This window comes from Ursus americanus, chromosome 18 (genome assembly GCF_024610735.1).
Source record: "Ursus americanus isolate L20-20 chromosome 18, mUrsAme1.1.p, whole genome shotgun sequence".
Classification (NCBI taxonomy): domain Eukaryota; kingdom Metazoa; phylum Chordata; class Mammalia; order Carnivora; family Ursidae; genus Ursus; species Ursus americanus.
In genome coordinates this window covers 57,873,235-57,893,412 of record NC_142144.1, presented here as the reverse complement: position 1 = coordinate 57,893,412, position 20,178 = coordinate 57,873,235, and positions in this window count along the sequence as shown.

Genomic DNA, 20,178 nt, shown 5'->3' with positions numbered 1-20,178 from the left:
CCCATTGAGCTAAGGCAGAAAAAGGAGAGGAAACCTGTAGGATAAGATATTTCCTTGCCTGTTAGGCAATCATGAATTAAGCAGAGGACATTTAGCTAATTTGTGTTTTGTTTATTTTGTTTCATTTTGTAGGTATATGTATGCATTGGGTTTTGGGTTCATCTTCTACAAATCCTCTTCAGATACAGCATTTCCTAGCTTGCCTTCTAAACACCAAGGTTGTAAAAGCTGCTTAAAAGCACAAGCTTTAGAGCCAGAAGACCTGGGTTTAAATCGCAAGTCTGCCATTTACTAGCTGTTTGGCCACTGGTCCTGGAGCCACAAATAGCTGATTTCAGTCCTGACTCTCCCACTTACTAGTTGAGTGACCTTAGGCAAATTGCTTCAACTTCCCAAGTATCAATTTCCTCACGTGTAAATCGGAGATAACAATAGTACCTAATAATAGGATTATGGTAAGGATTTAATTAAATAATGCATGTGCACTTATAGAACTTTCAGAGCTGAGACTTATGTACAATAACTGCTTAGTAAACATTAACATTTTAAAACTCATTCTATGAGCCTAACTATGCATAAACGCCTGGGGAGAAAATTTGCCGTCTATTATAGTATTTATTCTGAGTGACACTTGGTTGTTGCTATGTCAAGCAAAGTGTGATACCTCTTCTCCATGTCCTAAAGCACATGCATGTGCAAACACACACACAAACATAACCCAGAAATTTGAACCTTTAGAGCAGAGATGTAGATACATGGATTACACCTGTAAGTAACAGGCCATGGTGGTGATTTCAGTTATTGAACCTAGGCTGAATCGAAACAATTCCCTAAAATTCTGATCTAGAATAATAAACATGCTATGGATGCTTTCCTTCACCAAGCATCTGTACCTGAAGAAGTCAAATGCACTGTTCTCATCTTTTGTCAGATTTTGGCAGCCGCATACCAAAACAAACACTAATTAATAGATGACATTTGAACCCCCTCATTGTGATTCTTGGAAGCCCAACTGTGTGATAATTTACCCATGTTTGAAAAAAGATAGAATGAAAGAAACTCTTGAAGACTTCTCATTGCTCAGGTGCCCTGGCACCTGTTTTGTTTTGTTTTTAAGATTTGTTTATTTATTATTTGAGAGAGGGAGGGAGAGAGGGAGAAGGAAAGAGAGAATCCTCAAGCAGTCTCCCCGTTGAGTGCGAAGCCCCACACGGGGCTTGATCTCACAGCCCTGAGATCGTGGCCTGAGCCAAAATCAAGAGTGGGTTGCTTAACTGACTGCACCCCCCAACACCCCCTCGCAAACCATTTAAATTAGGTTTTAATCACTAATGGTGACATTTCTGTTCAAGCATTATAAGCTATGTCTGTACATATGTGAAGCCCCAGGAGGCAAGAGTCCTCAGACAACACTAAAGCTTTGGTCAGGCCTTCCCACAAAACCACACAATCCTCATGGGCCACCGGGAATAGCTTTGGATTTTCACAGATGAAATTGCTTCAAAATGGTGAAGTTCTTTGCAGTTCATATAACCAATTCTAGCCAATTCTTCTCGCCCTCTTTTATTCCCCAAAAGGGACTATGCTTGTAAAAATCAGAAGTGTCTAAACAAGAGGAGGAAGACATGGTAGAATAGAGAGGAACACAGGATCAGAGAAGAGAGAGAATGAGAGAGAACAGGAAACCATATTGCGATGGTTTATAACTGCTTTCTCCTAAAATGTGTCAGTGATCGAAAAGTCTCTGGTTAATTTCTACAGTTCCCATTCATTTCTTGTGAATGCAGCTAACAGCAGATGCTCATTGATGCCTATTTCAGGTTGCCATATGACCCCTGGTCCTTCCTTAGTATCTGATATATGAGGACAATTGCACTGAACATAGAAGTTACATGACTAGTAATTTCATTACCCAAAATAATGTCAGCTTTTTCAACTGTAGTTACAGCAGACCAACTAATTGCTGTGGACAATTGATAAAAGCAGAGTTTGAGTTTTAAGAGTTGTTTCTAGCACACCTAAGGAACGCATGGCTGAACTATATGGACAGATGAGGAAGCATGAACTCTGAAAGAAATAACCACAGAGATCTTTTGTAGTTACTTTCATAGTAGACTCAGATTGTTCAATGACATGCCTCGCAGAACTAAGCTGCTTGAGCTAACTTACCACATACGCACTTTTTAATCCATCTATACAAATACAATTCTGACAACTCAAGTGGTAGATGAGGAGACGTGCCGCACAGATTTCCTTTCAAGGTGAAACTGGTCGCTCAGCTGTGGGGAGTGTGGTCAGCCAGCAGCCTCCACCTGTCAGTTCCTTCAAGGTGGATCTCAACTGCAAAAAGCCTTACCACCCAAGGTCAAAGCCTACACTTGGTGTCTGAAGGTGTTCGCATACCTGCCCGCATGCGTGCTTGTGTGTGCGTGTGTGTGTGTGTGTGTTGGGGAAAGGGAGAGTATAAAGATTCAGCTATTTTGGTCCAAAATGCATAGGGACATCTCTGACAAGCAATATTGTTCTAGACAACCCCCTCCCCCTCCCTGGCTAGGCTGGCTCAGGCTTTTTGAAGCTGCATGAAAGTTTGGCATATCTCTCTGCCCAACTGCGCTTTCTCCTAAATTTCACAGATGTTGATCCCTAGTAAATACCTTGCCCCCAAAATCCATGTCAGCATATGCTTTTGGAGATCCCATTCTTCACCTAGACATGGTTGTAATTTCTCACTAGAACACTGGTTTTCATTTTCTTTTCTCCAGAGTCTAAGGGGCCCTTAGGGCTCTATGATATATAGCTTCAAGCCACTGAACTAAGGTCAGAAGTAGAAGTAACATGGATTCCACAACTGGTGAAATTTGATGTTACTTTAGTGAGGGCAGGGTGACTCCATACAGGATTAAGTGAGGGCTGGGAGATTAATCTAACAACTTCCAGAGGATTTACAATAGAATATGGAGCTGGGGATGGAAATACTGTATGAGCAACATAATCCCTGACTTCAAGAGGAGCATAGCCTAGGAGAGGTTACGAGACTAAGCAGACCAAGTTATCTTTAGCAAAAGGAAAAAAAAAAGAGAGAGAATAGGATTGAGGGAAACGGTGAACAGAATATGGACAGGGAAACATAGTGGAGGACAGATGGGGGTATAAGAGGAGAAAGACGAATTCACACCAGCTTAGCATCCAAAGACATCAGATAATTCATCAGAGGAGAATTTTTCTCTTTATCCAATCATCATATTAGTGTTTTGAGACTAGGTTATATTTCTAAGAAAACACATTAAACATTGCATATAAAATGGATAAAATATGGAAAAATAAGAAGAAAATAAGGAGACTCTGAGTCTCCTTAAAGAGTGTGTGGTGACTTTCCATCTAATTTTCTTGTGTCTCCTCAGTTACTACCTCATTTTTAGGCTCCCCTTATGTTTTTAAATCTTACTCAGCATGGACTCTATACTTCCACCCAAATGTGTAAGCGTTCCTTCTGTTCAGGAGAACCAGCCCTTTGCATTTGATCCTTTCAGTCTGGGCAGATGGGAGCAGGGAGGGCAAACCAGTGCAGTCAGAGGTTTGGATGAAATCCTGTTGAATGCTGGGGTCCTTATATTATATCAGAGTGAATGGTAGCCAATGTCACATAAGAATACATACAAATTAAATGCAGACATGATGGCATATCAGAAAAAAAGAATCATCAAAACTGTAGTACTGAGGTTGTTAGGTAAGTGAATTGACTCAAAAGAATTTAATTTAGAAATAAGTCTGTTTGAGGGAAAGTAGCTTAAATAGTAAATACAGAGAAAGGAGGCAGAAGAGGCTAGGAGAGCTTAAGGAGTTAGATGAGAATAAACAGATTGGGAAAATCTTAAGAATTATTAATGAATAAAAAGGTAGGAAAAATAAGATAGGATAATAGACAACCACTTTTATTGCTAAAGACTTTAATTTTTAGTGTACTTCAACCTATTTTCTCACTTTTTTCTTACAACATCTAATGAAAACTGGAGGAGGAGTAATTTTTGCCTTCGTTTTTAAATGTGGATACTGAGGTTTGGAAGGATCAAAAGTTCATTTTTATAAATTGCACCACTAGTTAGTGAAAATGCTGGGATCTGTGTCCTATTCTCTTGATTCTGAGCCTAAGATCTCTTCTCATTAGACCTTGATTAATGTCTTCTGGGACTGAGCAAAGTGAACACGGAGCTGCCAGGACCTCCATTCTTTATACAACCCAAAGAAAACTTGAAAGAAAATAAAAAACTTTGTCCTTAGAAGCAAGCCATCTGTTAACAGAGCAGAGCAAATAGCCAGGCATTCGTGAGCCTCGCATCAGTCCTGCCAGGGTCTGGCTGGGCAGCCTCTGTTGCAAGCTGTTTAATCTCTAATTCCTGTAAATCAGGAACAATATCAACTGGTTGATAAAGAGTTTGGGAAAGTTTAGGGCAAAGTGAATGCAACAACCACCATCAGTTTAGCTTTAGCCAAGACCAGCTCTGTATGCTTTCTCTTTCTGGGGCAGATAAGATCCTTTGAGGTTTACCATTAGCTCAATGCCTATATTAACAAGACGAGTATTCATGCCTTTCAGGCCATGATGTTTAGATTTTTTTTTTCCAGTTAACAAGGATGATCATTTTCATTTCAAAAGAAATGCATATTAAAATCAGAGCTAGTTCTTATTTTTGTTTGCTTCACATTGTATTAATCCCTTATAATGCATCATTGATCATATCAAGGTGTGATGATAATGCATCGCTTTTATTCCTTTCTCTTTTTAATTCTTGTCTCACCCATCCATTTCTTTTTAATTGTGGAAGGGAAAGTTATAAAAATGCTGCTTTGAAATTATTAGGAAGAAATCATGATTGATCATTTTTGAAAGCCTTATATTTTGGGGCACCTGGGTGGCTCAGTTGGTTAAGTGGCTGTCTTCAGCTCAGGTCATGATCTCAGGGGTCCTGGGATCAAGCCCCACATCAAGCTCCCTGCTCAGCAAAGAGTCTGCTTCTCCCTCTGACTCTCCCTCATGCTCACGCACTGTCTCTCTCAAATAAATAAATAAATTCTTAAAAAAAAAAGAAGGAAAGCCTTATAATTTGCCACAACAGTAACAGAACTCAAAGATGGGTGCTTTCTGATAAACAGATATGAGGTGCTTTATAAAGTAACAAGCAAAATTGCACCCTTGAGCGCCAGGCATGGCCCTGCTGCAAGGATTTTGCAGTTGCTTCCCTCTGCCTGAACACCTTTACCATAAATAGGTATCTCTCTTGATTCCTCAAGATCCTACAAGTTTTCACTCAAATCACACATGCTAGCTAAGCCTTCCCTAACAACCCTATTTAAGATTCTGATTTCCCCTAGTATGCTCTACTCCCTTTTTATACTTCATTTTTTTCCCCAAAGAAATCATTGACTTCTAACATCCTCTATATTTAATTATAAGCTGAAGGCAGTTGACTGGAGTGATTGAGAACATGGGCTCTGCAACTAGTCTGCCTTGGTTCAACTTCTTACTTATTTTAGAGCCTCTTACTAGTTCTAAAATTGTGGACAAACTATTAAAAATTATCTGGAAAATAGGGATGGTAAATAACAGTAACTATCTCATCATGTTACTGTGGAGATTAGATTAATGTCTGGCACATAATAAGCTCTATCTAGATACCAGCAATTAAACACTTATTTCTTGCCATTAGAACATATATTCCATGAAGGTGGCTGATTTCATCTCTTGTTCACTAATGTATCCCCAGTGACGAGATTAGTTTCTGGCACGTAGTAAGTGCTCAACAAATATTTAGTGAACAAATGAATGAAGGAAAGAGAAATGCATGGAAATGAAACCAGTCCTTTTTGTACACAGGGGTGAGAGTCTACGGTTAAATCATATTTGGCTGCACCCGAAGACACAAGCTTAGTTATTTTTAATTTCTTGCCTATTCTCAAATTTTTACATTTGAAAACCTTCAGTGTGTGCAAGGTAGAGATTTACATATTAAACATGTCCCTCTTCATCCAGGTGTTCTTGTATTTAGGTTCGTAAGGGGAAATAAAAGACTATATTGGGTGAAAATTTCAGAATTTGTGGTTCCCATGATTTCCTCAAGCACAGAAATTCCTTCTTGTTTGTGTCCCTGAGAAAATTACTCATCAGTGGGAGCACAGCTTCACCAGGAAAGGGAAGAGTGTGATGATTGTCTGAACAGGAACAGGGTGAGGAAATCAAGACAGAAGGGCCATGGTTCCAGAAAAGCATTCAAGGTGGAAGTTAAGCAAGGGGAATAAGGCAGGTACCCAGTGGATATAACTGGTGTTGCAAGATAATATTTTGATATATTAATCAATGTGTTTCTCCTTCCCAGGCTCCTTCTCTGAAATATTACCAAAGAAAATACCAAAAGAAAAAAAGGGAGTCAAAGCTCAACTTTTGAGTATCAAAATAAACTTTTAAATATTGTGGCAGAGAGTGGTGTAAGAGAAAAAGAGGTGAGTTTCAAAAGCCTTGGTTTTGGTTTCCAAAACTCATAGCCCTGAGGGACACAGGCCATAAAGTTTATGCACTAAATAATAGATGGGAAAGAATATCAAGTTGGCAAAAGCTAGTTTTTCTAGCTTTTTTTTTTTTTTTTTTTTTTGCCCCTACCCCAGCAAGGTTTATTTTCTCCGGGATGCACAAGAGAATTAAACCAGGGGAAAGCAAGATTTTATATACCCGGGTGTCCATGAGAAGGAGTGTTATGCCTTGTTCTTCTCTCTCCAGCTAAGACCAGAGGCCAGGACTTTAGAAACTCAGATAAGTCTAAGAGGTCTGATGGTAACATCAGTGAGTATACTGCTTGCTAATTGGAGTTGGAAGAGGCAGGTAGCCTTGGCTGTCTCTTCTGTGCAATGCAGAACAGTTGAAATTACTATATAGACTCTTGTTCAGTATTAAGTAAGCTTACAGCGTTTCTGTATCCTAGGCATGGTGTGAGGATCTTCAGAACTTTCACCAGATGCCTGAAAGCAGTTTAAATTCAGCCCAAAGAGCAGTCTGAGGCCTTTATAGTCTGAAGAGGAAAATGTATTATTTATGTCTTTTATTTTCTGTATACTGATGCTTTGACATCGGGGGTCATGCTGACCCTGGAGGGACTTGTCCCTTCCAGGGTTAGCCAATTTCTAGAGATAGTAAACAACTTGCTACTCTAGCCAGTTTTTAAAATGCAAACCAACCAATCCAGAATCCATACTCCCAAATAGCTTCCTTATTGGAACCTCATAGTTCAGGCCACTATCTATTTATACTAATCATTCCAGAGCCAGGCACAGCCTGGGAATTTATGTCCCAGAACCCACTGAAATTCTTCAAACTAGCCAATCCTAAGTATTTTTAACCTACCTTGATTATTTCTGCCTACAGAAACCACAGTAGAGTCTCTTGCCCAAGGTTCCTACCTTCCTCCACCTCCTGATGAGTCTGGTGCTTCCCCATGTGGCACCCCATGGCACATGGCATGCCCTTTCCTCTTGGAATCTGTGAGTATAACAAACTATAATGGCAGTCACCTCTGGATCTGTTGGCCTTACCATAACTAAATAATAATATAACCTATATTAAAACAGGGAGTGTATTGTAGATAACAAACAGAAACCAGAATTAAAAGGTTAGTGGACATGTGGAGGCAGGGGACTAGTTACTCCTTCCCTTGATGTGTGCACTACTGGAGTTTCTAAAACAGAGCCACAACCTGGGAAAGGAAGAAAACATCTTGAGTTGATGAAGAAAGTCCTAAAATCAGTGAGATAATCCTGAATTTATTATGAAAAAGCAGAGATGAATCTGAATTGGCTGAGATTTAGTTTTAACCAGAACATAGGTCTGAAACAGAAATTAGTTTAAGTTATAGAAAAGTAAAGAAAATTATATCTCCTGTGACTACAAGCTTATAGATTATAATTTGGTCACTGGAACGGGTAGAAGAAAGATTTGGTATAGAAATAAAGAATGCAGTTCACTGAAGAAGCTGGCAAACTATGGCCGATGGGCCAAGTACAACCCAGTTTTTGTAAATAAAGTTTTGTTGGAATAGAGCTACATTCATTCATATATGTATTTTCTATGGTTGGTTTCCAGCTACAAAGTCAGTGTTGAGTAGTTGTGAGAGAGACCGTATGTCCCACTAAGTCTCAAATGTTTACTATTTGGCGCTTTACAAAAAAAGTTTGCCCTGGACTAGAGTACAACCTCAGCAAAGGCTAAATTAATCTTGTGATTGCATTCTTCTGACATGTGATTATTTAAATTTCTCCTATTGAGAATAAGCTTGGCCTCAAAACCTGGGGTAGATGGCCCAGTTTCAGAGGTTATGCAAAACATGAGAAATAGGAACAACAAATTAGGTGGCACATTATTACAGTTGTCCCCAGAGCTCTTCATGTAATCTTTTTCATGTGTTGGGTGTCTATTTACACTTGATGATTTGATTTTATATCTGGAAGATATATGTTTTGAATTATCTCTGGGCAGTCCTATTTGTGAATGAAAGTGGTTGTAGCAATTGGGTGATCTTATTCCCTGAGTTCCAGTCCTCTGAGGATGAGAACACAGAATAGGGAATCCAGCGGTGTAGGCCTTAGTTTTGATTTGGTCACACTTTCTGTTCAAGCCATCTAAACTGGTGGGGTTCTCAATCGGAGGTGATAATTCATCTCTGTATCTCGGGGAACATTTGGCTATATCTGGAGATATTTTTGGTTCTGAGAACTGGGTGAGGGCTGGTACTATCAGCAGGGTATAGGCAGGTGGCACTATAGGTAGACAGAGGACAAAGATGCTGCCAGATATCCTACAGGGCACAGGATAGCTTCACACAATGAGGTCTTATCCCGAATCAAGATCTCAAAGTGATGTTAGTACTCCCATATTTGTTGAAGCACTATTCACAATAACCACGATATGGATATAATTTATATGTCCATTGATGAATGAATGAATTTTAAAATATGGCATATACATACAATAGAATATTATTCAGCTTTTAAAAATAAGGAAATCCCTTAATATATGACAACATGGCTGAAACTTGAGGACATTGTGATAACTAAAATAAGCCATCCAAAGAAGGATACATACTTCATGATTCCATTTATATGAGGTATCGAAAACAGTCAAACTCATGGAAGCAAAGAATAGAATGGTGGTTATCAGGTGCTGTGGAAATGGGGAATTGCTAATTAACATGTATAAAATTTCAATTATGCAAGATAAATAAGTTCTAGAGATCTGTTGTACAAGAAATCTATTGTGCCTATAGTTAACAACACTGTATTGTACATTTAAAAGTCTGTTAAAAAGGTAGAGCTCATGTTAAGTGCATTGAACACAATAAAACCTTTTTAAAAATTGGCTAGTCTAAAATGTTAATAGTGCTGAGGTTGAGAAAAACTGGTTTAGACTTTTTGGAGTTCAATTTTCATCAGCTACACATATGTTCCACCTCACACCAGTTTTTCCAAGATAAAATGGGATTACTATGTAAAAGATCCCATATAGTAGATGTTATTCTCAGTATTCATTAGAAATATGAATTTGCTGTAATAATATTTGTTGTAAAATGCTAAGTATTGTGTCATCTTATTCAATAGATCACAACTGATCTTTTTCCAGATTATTCCATTTTGCTGAATCTAGTCCTGATACTGAAATTAATCATGTCCTCTCTGCTCAGGGAACATTCCTTTGTTTTAGCATTTACCACGTTACCTTAGTTATGCATCTCCTTATGTGGACTATCTTTCTCCTTGAGAGTCTGGATTATACCTCACTTCCATGGTGCTAACCCAAATTCAACACTCAGTAAATGGTAGAAGTAGGGTGTTTGGAATGTCCAGTTACGGATGGATGTGAATTGTTGAAACGCATTGTATCACTTAGGAATGCTTTCAACTGCAAGTGCCCCCAGGCTTGATTTACACTGGACCCAAGGGAAGGGAGGGGTTAATTTCACTCTTTAGCAAGAAGTCCAAATATGGAAGCAGGTGTCAGCACTAACATCTCTCGGTTCTTTGGTTTTCCCTTAAGGCTGGTCTTTTCTCTTCAGCTCCAGGTACCTTTGACCATGCTCAAGGTAGAAAGTAGAGGGAAGTGAGGAGTGTTGCTTAGGCTGCAACCATACTTTAATTTTAGTAAACGGTAACTTTCCTCAGAGTGTCTGGAGTGTCTTTGGTTCAATTCTGCATATGTATCATAGTTACATACAAACTCTTCTCTGTAAAAAAAAAGAAGCTGTGAAAGGGAGCACGTGTGTTTCCAGTCTCTGTATTAGAATGTGCAAGGGAGGAGGGTGCTGACAGAGGCTTTAGGGAAGCCATCCACACTACATTTCTTGGGTATTTAGGTCATCCATTTTGAAATAAACCTGATATTCATGGAGCCTGGAATTAAAAAGAGAAGTAAGACATTTAAAACAGTTATAGATCCGAGAAATAATACCGACATTCTAGTTAAATATGAGAACTTCTCTAATTTTACTTCTCTCTAAATATAAAATGAGTCCCAAAATGTTTACTGTAGCATGTAACATGTTTGCCTACATGTTACATAACAGTATATACCAAGAACAAATAAATTTCAATTTCAGGTTTTAAAAAGTATCAGTATATTTATAACCTATTATTTTAAATGAAATCAATAATAAAGAAGGAATAGCAGACCTTTGTTATCTGGGGGACTCCAGTATATAATTTCTATTCCAATTTGGGAGATAACACCCAATGATAGAGTAGTGGGAGACATAGCGTTATTTCCTTTCATCATAGAACATAGAAAATTTCTTTCTTCCCGTGGTTTTATAGCAGGGCACAAGCAGCCACAAGACCTGGTCTCTGCCAGCTGGATTCTACCTGGGACTTGAGTTCTTCAGCCAAAGGAGAGGTAGGATTTATTCCTAGTAGTTGTGAGAGTGACCAGCAGCAGTGGGTCTCTGCAACAGTGCAGGGCTGTTCTTGCAAGACAGTTCCTATTAAAACATCCTTGATGCATATGTTGTGCTCTTTCTGAAAAATTTCTTTTTCCTTTTTTTAAAATATCTTATGTCAGTTGTAGTTTTGCAAACAAGAATCCTGACTGATAGCATAATTATTGGTAGAGATATATACTTCTGCTTGCAAAGTTAAGGTCAAATGGGTTGTGAAATTGTATGACAAAAATAGGTTTGCATCCTTTTTTTTTTTTCTCCTTGCAAACTAAAGGTAAGATTGTTAGTAATAAGTAGACAAAAAAGCCCTCAGAATACGAAAGAAAATATAAATAGTCTCCAGTCTGGCATTTTGGAATTTGAGGCTTGTACACTGTGAGCAAAACAAACTCCTCCTGCTTCTATGAATTCTTCGTACATTTTCCCCTTAATTCCTTATCAAGCAATCGTTTGTCTATTAACCAGGACCATACACAAAATGTATTTCCTCGGTTCCTTTTATTAAATTTTCCCTTTGTGATTACCAATTGAGAAGTTAACAAGAACAGAATAGCCCGCCCAAGCATAGCAAAAACATAAAACTGAAAAGAACAGCATTGATCAAGCAGGTGTAGATGAGGCCGGGCCTCGTGAATCAGAATGAACACACATGATGATAATGGAAATATCTTACCCACATCCGATTTGCTCGCACATAGTTACTTAGATAACAAATCACACACTCCTGGATAGGGAGCCTCCGATTTGATTTCAATCGCGTAGTCCGAGTAAATAGGAAATGACTGCCAGCCCAGCAGACATAAATCTCTACTGTCTCATGTTTATCAGTCTCCACATTGGCAGAAATGGGACTGAAAGGGCATTTTCTCCCACCTTGTTTGGTACACAACTACATGGCTTGAAGAAGGTAAGAAATCCGAATGGTTACAGCGATAGCATTACTTATGGTTCTCTGAGGACCTAAAGTATTCCCTTTCTCTCAAATGTAGGCACAGCAAAATAGAACCAGTAGGGATGAAAAATGTTAATTGCTTCATGTTCTTTAATTTTGGGCTTAATGGCACAGGCTGTGTGCCACTGAGTAAAATACGCATTTGGAGAAAAAGGCTGTTGCGTGACATATTTCTGATTAAGGACAATTTAAACTAATTCTAAGAAAACTCGTACATACTGCACATGCCATAAAATAAGCAATCCACTTAGAAACCAAATGAACATGTATGAGCAATGTGGGTGAATTATGATTGCCCTGGGAGTCTTGGTTTTACTTTTCTTTGCCCTTGTAGGTTTACACGATTGCTCTAGCAAAGAAACTGACAAATGGGTGTAGTGGTGCGGTTAGGCCTCCGTGGTGTAAAGAAATGATACTGCTGTGAAAATACTCACCTGTCTGAGTAACAGGAAGTGTCCATGGGTGCGTTTGGTAGCTAGGTCACTGCTCTTGCAGCGATCTCTGCTAACCGACATGCCTCTTGCTAGCCCATGTTTGTGTCCTTGACCCCAAGCAAGCAAGGCTTGCCACATAATTAGTTGTGCCATGACGATTTTCAGCCACTCAGAGTTTCTTCTCTCTTCTCTGCTGTAAACTCATCGGTTTTCTAAACCTTCCCAGAGCAAGTGCAATCCATTCACATCGTTCCTTTGGGAATATCTTTACTTGAGATGGCAGTGGGTGGAGGGAAAAATCTTGCCACTATTTTATGAATATGTCTTGAACCTGTCTTTTCCAATTGATGAGAAGTTCCTTGAGGACAGGGCCCATTTCTTCTTCCTTCCCTTGGTGACACGCAGAAATATAGAGAACATAGCCCACTAGGGAAAAGTCATTTTCATAGAACAGAATCATTCCTACTTTCTGTTTCATATCATTTTTTTCTGTCTTAGCCTGTCGGTCCCTGCTACTAGCCGAGAACTCTCATTCCCTCTATCTCTCTGTCCATTGCTTCACATATTAGTCAAATCTGACAATTTACAACTTTGGCAGGCATTGGGGATGAATCACTCCTGCAGGTTTCAAACTGTTAGCGAACAGGGAGCTATTCTTCAAACTAAATCTTATCTGTGATCCTAATAAAGCACTAAACACAAATTCCAACTGATCTTTAACTATGTGTGTATTTGCTTAATACATACTCATAAGGACTGGGTTCATGTTTGTTTTATTTACCTTTGTATCTCCAATGTTGGCCTGGAAACAAGTGTGTCATAGACCCTGTCCATTCATCTACTCAGCAAATACAGTGAGCACCCACTAAGTGCCAACACTGTCCAAGGCGCGAGGAAGACAGTAGTGAACTCAAAAGACACCCATATTCCCGACATCTTGAGCTTAGATTCCAGCCAATGAAAGAGAAAGAACTAAGACTTAGCAATGCTTACTCTGCACCTGATACATTTTTAGGTACATTACGTGTATTTTAGACATTTAATCTTCATACTAACCTACAAGGTAGATACTTTTAAATACCCCTAATTTTCAGATGTGAACACAGAGGCATTTTGTTGAATAAATTAAATATGTATAACAGTTATATGTTATGTTTTATTACTACATAATATACAGCACTATTTTTATTAAGTGACATAACACACGTACAAAAATACATACAATAGCATACATGTCATAGATACATTTATGCATATGTGCATATGCACATATGTGCACATACGTAGATGAGTGGGCATTTACATGTACACGTGCATAATGCTGATAAAAATGAAGCTGCTCTACCTTAAGCGTGTGGTGGCTGAAGCTTTCTCCTCATTCTCACCCACCTTCGCTTTTCATTTTATATTCAGAGATGCTGAGCTTCAGAGAGGGGAAGTGACTTATTTAAGGTCTCACAGCTAATTAATGGCTGAGCCAAAACTAGAACTCTCTAATTTTCAGATAAAACCTTAAGCTCGGGATGTTGTCTTTTACCCAAGAGCTTGCCCGCAGGAAGTAGTGAAACTACAATTACATTGTGATTTGCCTGATTCTTCCCAAGTCATTTCACAAAGCTCCTGACACTCTGGTTGCAACTGTCCTTCACAGATGTGTCTCCTGGCATCCTCAGTCCAAGTCTTTATGTTCCAGCCTCATAGCTTGTCATCCCCCAAATAGACTGACAACCTGCTCTCACACAGCCTGCCTTTGTATTTTGTCTCTTTTCTTGCCCATAATGTGCTTCCCTCCTTCTCAACATGTTAAACTTCTAGTCATCCTACTAGAACCAGCGCTGATGTCACTCCCTTTTGAAGCATCCGAGTGCTCTATACCCCAATCCTATCATCTTTTCCATGTGTGCAGGACCAGCTTCATGGGTGTGCAGCCCAAGGGACCTGCATTTGATTTAATGCATTTTAAAGGTCTTAAGAATCTCCACATTTTCATTTGCACTGGACTCTGAAACTTCTGTAGCCAGTCCTGCGTGTATCTATTCATGTAACATGCTGTGCAGACCTCTATTACAATGGGTAACACTTTAAGTAATAATCTGTCTCCTCTGATGGATTATGAGCTCCTTGAAGCCAGAGACTTGTCCTACTCATTATTGTATTCTGAGCATCAATGAACCACTGATGAAGTCCAAGACTCAGTAATGCCCTCCTCTTCATTCCATAAGAATCTCCTAATTAGAAGAAAGTGCTTGACCTCTAGGAAAGTGCTTAACTCTAGATAATCTAAATATCCACTCCAGGATGTGGATCATTGCCTTCCCAATGTTGAAACTATTAGCACTCAGTCACATTCCAGGAACACACAGAAGACATGTACCTAATACTTCTGCTTCTATTGGCTTCCAATATAAGTATCCCCAGGAGCATAGGACATGTTTTAGTTGCATATATGAGTAAGAATATTAAAAAGCAAGAGGAACTGGCATCCCCTGGGTGGGAGTTTGGTTCAGGGATAGGATTGTGATATGATCATACTGACTTCTTTAGACATTCTTATATATTATGGCTGAACAAAAGTAACTGACTTACACAAGACAGACTTTTCTAAGTAAGTCTCCTCTGCCGTATAATTTAGAGTGGATAGCTGGTCCGGTTTTTTTTTTCACTGTTTATTATATAGAGGTTTCCTGTTCCTTTTAGAAACAGAGAGAGGGACTGGAAAAGGTGAGCTAGTGTTAGAGGAGGGAACAGAATAGAAGGCAGAGGTATGATGGCAGTGCTGTTGTCACCTCGGCTTCACTGATAATCTCAGGAAGAACTAGACCAGTGGGAAACAGAAGGCCAGGTTGGGTAATAGGGACAATGGCAGGGTCAGCCTGTTGAAGGACGCAGCACTTCGTCAGCTTCAAGCATCCACACCTCATGATCCACATCCACACGATGGAAGCTGCATGGGGACTCTGCCTTCAATGTCATCCCCAAACCACTGAACATTTACTCAAAATGCTGATGATCCAAGCTTCATACTAGAGGCTAGGAATGCAGAGATTAGGAAAACATAGTCCTCCAAAAGCAATAGTGTGTGTAGGTTCAGAGCTGAGATTCTGGGACCAAAATATTGGATTTGAAATCTGGCTTGCCCACTTACTGGCTGAGAAATCTTGGGCAAGTTATTTAACCAATCTGTGCCTCAGTTTCCTCATTTATAAGATCAGATGGTTGTATTATTATTACAAAGATTTCCCGTGAGGATTAATTTGAGTTAATATATAAAAGCACTTAGAATAAAATGCTAGCAACATAGAAGCAATATTTCAATATTTTTAGCCAGCTGTAATTGGGTAGGGAAGATAGATATATTACTAGAGGACTTTGACATGAGGAGGTTGAAGCCAAATCCCTGAAGTCTGGAGGAACACACCATTAAGAGCAAATTAAGTGTCAAACAGGTTTAGCAACAATGGTTGTGGATCACATAACTATGACACAAAATAGGTGCCTTAATAGACTTAATTTCCAGAAGCTCTTGAATCACACATGGTGTGGTTTGGAAGGGGGTTGGCCCTGTATGCCTTCCAGGGACAATTCCGGTCAGAGAGAAGATGGTGAGGGAAAAGCATGGGCAAGGTTGCCTCCAGCTCCTGATTTGGGGTCTATACAGGAGAAGAAGCAGTTGTTATTTCCTCACTTATGTGTGTACTTGGCAGTAGGGAGGGATTTCTCATGGTCTCATCATTTTGTGACTATTTTTATTTCAATAAATATTGACAGATATGAAATGCCTAAGATAGAAAAAGAAAGGAATTGTCATCAGTGAACCTCAATGACTCCCCTAATGCCTGGCAGCCTAGGTGACTATATTGTGACAAAACTGAGCCCTAGAACCAGCTCAGATTTCGACACAGCTATGGCAAGAGGTCACTTCAGTTGGGTTGGTTTCCTGCGAAGGACAAGAAATGTGGCCAGCAGACAGGGTGCCATTGCCCGATCATGAAAATGTTTCTGTTGTTTATGAGTTAATCTGAACTGTTCACGAATGAAAACGCTATTGGTCCTCTGAGTCCAGTTTTTCTTTCTCATCTCTTCTCTCCTTTTCAAGACAGCCAGCTTTCCAATGAAACTCACATCCTAGATAAGACCCTTGCTGCACGGGTAAGATAGCAGACATCAAGGCTCACTGGCGATGTAAGTTATGAGCAAATCAAAACCACTGGTCTGTGTCCTGTCCAACGGAGATATGACATTTATATTAATATTTGGGTAAGTTTCTCAATTAGTGATTGATGAACTAAGCCTCATCTTCATAGTGAGGTGATGTAATTTTCCTCTGTGGATGGTGTTTGCATTGTAAATCTTTTAGAGGGCAAGAATGCTACATTCTTACCATGTAATAATATCTCGAAGTGGGACTACGCTGGGAAGATTTTTTTTTTTAATAGAGTCTAAGAAATAGTGCATTTCATATAAAAATAGTGCAGTCCACATACAATTTTGAAACACATTGGGTGGGAGCCTGTCAGATAACTAGTTACTGCAGGAGTGGGAAGTGATTACCTTTGCAAGGGTATTCAGGCCTTGTGTCAAGGTGTGGCTGTCATCTGGTAAACAAGGTGTTAGGGAGTCCTGGACTTTCAGATTATAAATACCTTGCAAATAATTCTATGTCCTTTCTCTCTAACACCTCATAATTCCTGTAGCCTAGCTGTGGAAATGATTTCATTTTATTTATTTATTATTAAAAATAAAGTATTTTCATTTAATGATAACTTTAAAATTCATGTTTTCATTTTGGCCAACTAATGGTCATTTTAAATCAGTGGGTTGGAATCCTAAGCAGGGGATCACTATTTGGAAAAATTTTCTTCAACAAGAAATGGACCCAATTCTTACTTAACTCCAAAAAAAAAAAAAATCATTTTCTATTTGCCTTGATTAAATTTTCCTTTAACTTGAGTCTTAAAAATAACATTTACACTGCTGGGCTTGCAAACATTTTCTAGATTTTCTTGGTAACATTTATATATATTATTCCACTACTTTGTGCAGCCACAGAAGTGATCTGTTTTTCCTTTGGGCTTTCTCCCCACTTTAACTTCAGCCAAAAATGAAGTGCTAATCCCACATTTTGGGCAGACATCTTGCCTGTTTCTAAAAACCTCAGCCACCAGCCAGCGTTATCAGAAAGTTTTTAAAATACCGCTACAGACACAGGCTAAGTAGTGGGAAATGGATTGTGAAAAATCCAGGAATACCAACTTTTCCTCTCCATGGTGGAAAGTGCGTGTCCTCTAAGCACAGATGAGGAAGGTCTCTTTTGTCAGCCTGCTACCAGCATCATGACACATTGTGCCTCAATCTTGGTAAACACTTGTCTGATGCTACCTAAATGTAGAGCAAACAAACAAACAAAACCCCTGAATGTGTGTGTTTCCAGCAAAATATAACCGCTCTGCTCCATGTTGCCTTGGGCCAAGATCACTCCTTCTGTACCACATTCCACCCTTTCCTCGAGGAGTTCACAAATTGTGTTTTCAAGTATAAGAGAATTTCTACACAATGGAAAGTGAAGTTCAAGTCTTACAGAAATATCCTAAGGGCACCCAAATGATAACAGAGGCTGTTAATTCAGAACTCTAAAGCAAGTAGTCAGTTTGTGTTTGGTAGGGACTCAAAGGCAGGCAGGGAAGTGAGAAGGCTTAATAGTGAAAAAAAAAAGGGGAGGGAATCTTCAGGCATGCTCTGGTTGGAGTTTGTTGGCATGTAAAACAAAAAGGGAGGTTGAGAAAATACTTTCATATGTTAAAGAAGATTCACAGGATATGGGAGGCCTTGCCATTGTCAAGTTTAAGGTTGATTTTCCCTCTAGCAAGGCATTAACATTAAGATGGTTGGGAACTTCTGGAGGCTGCAGATTATAAGGACATTTAATTGTATCTACATTCCCTTCCAGAAGCTAGGTTATTGGTAGAAATGCTTCGGTTCTAGTAAACTGCTAAAGACATTTGTAAACTGAGGGAGACTTAAGTCTTGCGGGAATGTGGTATCTATAGGTTAACTATTTCTTTGTCCTTTAGGGGAGCCAGGAGTGCCTGAGGAATGTCACATACATCCCATGGTGGGGGGGTGCAGAGTGTCAGTTTCTGCTTTGTCTTCAGCTTGCCTTCTGTGCCCTCATCAATAGGTGTTATAGGTTGACTTCCTGGGTATGTTATATGGATCAGAGTTTATTGTCATACATGGTCTGGCTATTGTCTATCTGTGTATTCAGTCTGTAGGTCTATGTAAAGGAAAGACTCATCTACCAGTGAAGGTTTAGAACTACTTCAACCTGTATGGTAGCCACTGGACTTCTATGGTTATTGGGCATTTGAAATGTAGCTAATCTGAAATAAGATACGCTGTAAATGTACAATACCCACTGAATTTCAAAGCCTCCATATAAAAAAGAGAAAAAAAAACTCAATAATGATGTTTTTAATATTGAGTGCATGTTAAAATGATAATATTGGGGATATATTAAGTTAAAAAGAATATATTATTAAGATTAATTTCACCTCTTTTTAAAAAATGTTTTTAATGTGGCTAGGAAATAATTTTAAATTTCATATGTGGGTCATGTCTGTGGCTTGCATTGACATATTAAAGTCTCAGTGAGACTTGAGTGTGAGGGTGATGTTTTCCTTGGAAAATCCTTTACAAATCCTCACATATTATACATATGCCATAACCCGAGCAGAGCAGCTCATAGTGAGAAGGCACGTTTTTGGACTCAGGAGATGAGGAAAAAAGACTTACCTACTCATAATATTGCTATTTAAAAATTTCATAGGCTTGGCTCTCTATGAAATATATTTTATAAGATATAAAATATATTTTATAGAGAGCTATAGGCTTGGCTCTATATATCTTTGAGAAGAGGCTGCACATTAGTTTAGGAAATCCTTTTAATGTACCCTTTGATTATATGAATACCAAATAATAGAAAAGAGGGATTGAATGGAGGAATTCTTAGCTGGCATTAAAAACTAAAAGGGTTGCTTACTGAATTGATGAGATTATTGTGGCATTAATATTTTTTTCTCTTCTCTAGAGAAAGAAACTAGCAGCCAAACATAAGAGGACCGTGGGATTCAGGAAGGACATAGCACACTGACCGTGGGATTCAGGAAGGACATAGCACACTGTCCGCGTTTTCTGTATGGCAGTCACCTGGGAGATAAGGAAGACGCTATCTCTAGGGACCCTTACGGTGGGACTCGAGAAGTAAGTCTCCTAACCAGTTTTAAGCTCTTTTCCCCTTTTGCTTTGGAATTCTTTTTTTTTTTTTTTAAGATTTTATTTATTTATTCGACAGAGATAGAGACAGCCAGCGAGAGAGGGAACACAAGCAGGGGGAGTGGGAGAGGAAGAAGCAGGCTCATAGCGGAGGAGCCTGATGTGGGGCTCGATCCCAGAACGCCCTGAGCCGAAGGCAGACGCTTAACCGCTGTGCCGCCCAGGCGCCCCCTGGAATTCCTTTTTTAATATGGTCAAGTCTGTAGCAAATCAAGGCATTGGAATTGGGATTGGCACATATTCAGGGAATGAAAGGAAAGACTTGTAGGGGAGGAAAAATTATTTCCTCTACCCTTCTGGTTCTTTGCTGAGACTCTCCTCCAACTCTGTAATAAAAGACAGATTGACAGAAGAAAAACACGCAGAGGTTTAATAATACATATAACTCCTCTGTTTGCATGGGAGAGACCCATGAAAACTAACTCTGAAATAGCCCAAACCACCACTTTTAACATCATTTCCAGCTAAAGACAAAAGAAGTGTTGGGGGTGGG